The sequence below is a fragment of the Acipenser ruthenus genome, chromosome 16, assembly GCF_902713425.1.
Source record: "Acipenser ruthenus chromosome 16, fAciRut3.2 maternal haplotype, whole genome shotgun sequence".
In the NCBI taxonomy this organism is placed as follows: domain Eukaryota; kingdom Metazoa; phylum Chordata; class Actinopteri; order Acipenseriformes; family Acipenseridae; genus Acipenser; species Acipenser ruthenus.
In genome coordinates this window covers 27,762,985-27,767,697 of record NC_081204.1, presented here as the reverse complement: position 1 = coordinate 27,767,697, position 4,713 = coordinate 27,762,985, and positions in this window count along the sequence as shown.

Below are 4,713 nucleotides of genomic sequence, written 5' to 3'. Positions count from 1 at the left end.
GAGAAACGCGTTTTCGCCCCTCAAGGTGTGCTGACCCAGCGCAGCTACTGTAACTTTTTTTTTTGACGTATGTCAGTATCACTGCATGGCGCTGCTCTTCTGTAAACTGAGAAGGAGGTCGCCTTATTGTACGGAACATGACGTCTACTCGTTTGAATACGGGATAAATGTGTTATTTTGTATTGGTATTTAATGACTTAAAAAAAAAAAAAGTTTTAAATATTGTCAGAGCAAAAATAATAATAAAAAAAGTGATCACAGTTTATTTTTTCAATGAGGTTAATACGTTCCCATTAGATAACCAAATCAAATCAATACTAAATCAATCACAATTAGTAATGTTGAAACAGATGACTTAATTTCTGAATAACATGTGGTCATATCTTATTCCCATATATTATTTTGTATTTCATCGTGTGTACTGTATTCACGAGCTATTGACCACCACAGAAGGATCATCTGTAGGGCTGTACCGCTGGAGATTCACCGGTTTAGAGTGCCATCTTGTGGTTAGTTCTACAAACTTGTAATCCTGAATTAGAACTATAAATACAAAAATCGAATAGAAGCGTATTATTAAAGCTGTTTTAACTGAGGTTGTCTCACAGGTAATTTTCAGATATTATCCTCAGAAATAAAGTTAGTTATGTGTATGTACATCAAATTAACTTGTGGCAATGAGATTGCAGTCCTGGTTAAAAAAAAAAAAACAAACAAAAAAAAAGAACGATTCAAGGAATGTTTTTAAGAGTAGTCCTCTGCAGTTTCTATTACAAATGGAATGGGGCCAGTGGAACATAAATCTCTCTGTACAGTCAGGCAAGGTTCAACAGGTGCATCTGTAAGTCTGAAACATGAAGCTGATTGGTCATTAACCTCCCTTAGTCTACAGGCACTAATACGTGTCTGAGGGTTAAGGGAAAGAATGTTAGTCTATCTTTATGCAACCGGTCCCTGGTACTAAATATGTTCAAGAAAAACCTGTTACACTTGCACTCAAAGCATGTTAGTGACTGAAAGCAGAGGGAAAGCAGCTGGTTGGTTAATGACTGAAAACGAGCCGTTGACATGGTGGGGACAATTCACTGTCTAGCTGAAATGACCAAGGAAGTGCAATTCTATCTGAAACCATGGCTTGCAAACATAGTTCTTTAGCATATTGTAGTACCACACGTTTATTTAAAAACAGCACATTCCAGACATATACTGTACATAAATTAATGCAAGTGCAGAACTGGCAAGGGTTATGAAACTATTTTGTTAGCTATAATCAATTTAAAGCATGCTCTCTGGCCACTCTCAGATATATCTAAGTATGGATTTCTCTTTTTGAGAATATGGCTTACTTGTAACACTAAGTACTAAATAACTTTACGCAGGTCATTTTATGATTTTTCAGCACACTATAGGGCAGAGTTCATAGGTGATCTGAGTTGATCTGTTACTGAATGCACCCATTTTTCTCTGAGACAAAACAGGAAAAGAACACAACAATCTTTATCATAAAGATAAGGTGATATAAGGGAGCAGTTAGAGTACTGCTAATATTTTCATATATACTCCTTCAAGATCCCTATTTTTCTTTGAACGTTTTGTTACAATACCAATTTCTATTATTTTTTGAAAATAACACTGCATATAAATGCTTAGTAAATTCCTCAGTTTTCATTGACAACCTTTCAACATGGTCAAATGGTTTTTACCTGTACAATATAGCTGACATTAAAGGAAATTTAGCTCACCTTGAAGAACACCTTTTAGTTTTAAAGAAATTATTTATATTCTCAGCCTGATGCATACTGTTCTCCAGGGCAACCACACTACCATTCCATTGTCATAATAGGCATTATAAACCTAATGGAACGCTGAATACTACCTTAGCCAACCAGACTACAGTAATACTGGTCATTAATTCACTGGTAAAGACCACTTTAAACAAAAACGAAAAAAAGTTGCATCACATTGATTAGGCTTTAATGCTTTAGTCTGCCTCAACTGTACAACTGAAAATGAGTGGGATTACAAAGAGAGTAAAATTTTACTCCCTTATCTTTGTATGATGTTTGCAATCATTTTGAATTATTCTAATTGTTAGTGATCTAATACTGCGATTGTTTTATCATTTCTGTTGCTTTTTTTTTATATTTTTGCTGCTTGGTTCTTCAGAAATCGTGTGGTATTGTGACTTTTCAACTCTGTTGACTATCTGCTTCCAGGTATATTAAAGAAACAGCAGACCATACAACTCAGCTGTGTTAATAGTGGTTCGGACATACAGCTCTGAATTTAAGAACGTCTATGGCATAAAATGACATCACAATGCAGTGAGATCATTGCGTGTTATAAATGTAAAATTTGATTTTTTCCCTGGACAGACTAAAATATGCATTGGATGTGGTGACCTGCTTTTTTATAGACACATGTTCCTGACACCCAGTATATATCTGTTATATTTGGAAAGCCTATTCATTTAGGTTTAATTGGTTATTAATAACTTAAGACAAAAAAGGCCTGTACTGCACTGCAACAACACTGCTAGCCAAACGCTGGTGTAGAATTAAATCAGCATGTGTTTTTAACTGTTCGGAAGCAGAGATTCCTTTTGCCCTCAACCACCAGAATATAGTTCTGCTATTAGGTGAAACCTCTGCCAGGATACAATAAGATTATGACTTGAAATGCACTTTATTCTGTTTAGGTTGTTTAATAAAGAAACCAGTTATGTACATATTAGAAATAAATAAAAACAACACAACAGCTACCTACAAAGTTTACAGTAAAACAGTTTACAGTTTATACAGAATTATACATATACAGTAAATAAAAAAATACACCCAGAATGGATTCACTTTGGTAACGGTATGAAATATCTTAACTATTGTGTTCTTGTTTAGATTCACTTTGTACATTATTTTCCATTTCAGTCATCACATCCTACTGACTTTCCAAAACTCAGAAGTTTAGATCATTTACATTTCCAAGATAGTTACAGTGTTCGGAGCATGGAGCTCAGTTCTAAAGAGGCCCCCCTGTGACAAGGATGACAGAGGTTGAGGCTCAGAGACAGTTTTAAAGTTCAAAATAAAGTTTTTTTAATAAACAAAAATACAAAATAAACCGGCACAAGGGCCAAACAAAAAGGTTTCAAAACACAAACTACACAAAACAAAACTTACAAATAAAGCTTCCAGGCTGGGCGTTGCCTTCACTGGATTCAAAAAAACCTAACAAAACAGAAAAACAGCACACACAGACAAACACTCTTCCTCTCTTTCTAGAACTCTCTCTTCTAAATTGAAGGCTGAGGCCTCCTTTTATGCCAGGTGGCTGAGTCCTTAATTGAATGATTAATGGGTTGATTGCTCCCACCTGACGCAATCAACCTGGGCAGGGAGGAGAATTTAACTCCTTCCCTGCCAGTATTTCTAAGGGCAGAGCCCTGCTCTGCCACATACCTCCCTCCACGTTCAAAGTACGGAGGCCGCAATCGGCCAAACTCCCCCCCCCCCCCTTGAACCCAAGCCCTCCCCCCAAGAGTCCCCTTATGTCCCTTGGGTGGGCTATTTCAACGGGCGGTGGTGATCGGGGTTGATGTCGGCTCCCCCAAGCTTTCTTCAACAGTGGGGGCCCCGGACCTTCCAAGAACATAAACACTGGCAGGGAACTTGGACCCTCCAGCAGGAGCAGCGATGGTGACACCTCTAGTGGCGGAGACGGGAACGGCGGCCCGTCTCCCTCTGGTGGCGGAGGCAGGAACGGTGGCCCGTCTCCCTCTGGTGGCGGAGGCGGGAACGGCGGCCCGTCTCCCTCTGGTGGCGGAGGCGGGAACGGCGGCCCGTCTCCCTCTGGTGGCGGAGGCGGGAACAGCAGCTCGTCTCCTTCTGGTGGCGGAGGCGGGAACAGCTGCTGGTCTCCCTCTGGTGGCGGAGGCGGGAACAGCTGCTGGTCTCCCTCTGGTGGCGGAGGCGGGAACGGCGGCTCGTCTCCCTCTGCTGGCGGAGACGGGAACGACGACCCCTCACGAACAGCAGGCGGACCCTCTGGGACAACAGGTGGAGACGATTGACCCTCAGGAACAACAGGCAGACCCTCTGGAACAGGAGGCGGAGGTGACGGCCACTCCGGCAACGGCAGTTCCAGTTCCTCCAGTGGCAGTGGTTCCAGACACTCCGGCGTTGGCGGTGGTGGCTGTGGCCATTCTAGTGGCCTCTGAAGTCGGGCTGGCACCTCATGCCGTCGCAGTCGGGTGCGCCTCCCCATGTACAAAGGCTGCTGAGGGGCTTCAGCCTTCTCCCCTCCTGGCTCTCGGGTCCGTGGCTCCTCCCCTTCTGGCTCTCGGGTCCCTGGCTCTACCCCCTCCGGCTCTGGGGACGGCAGCTCCACCCTCTCTGGCTCTCGGGACGGCAGCTCCACCCCCTCTGGCTCTCGGGACGGCAGCTCCACCCCCTCTGGCTCTCGGAAAGGCAGCTCCACCCCCTCTGGCTCTTGGAAAGGCAGCTCCACCTCTTCTGGCTTTCGGAAAGGCAGCCACAGGGGAACCAGCAGGCATGCTCCCTCTGCTGGTGACAGCGATGGAGGCAAAACCAGCAGGCACTCTCCCTCTGCTGGTGGAGGTGGGAGTGACACACAGTCCTCCCGCAGCAGTGGAGGTGGAACCAACAGGAACTCTCCCTCTGCTGGTGGATACCTGGACTGTGGACGTTCAGCCTTCCC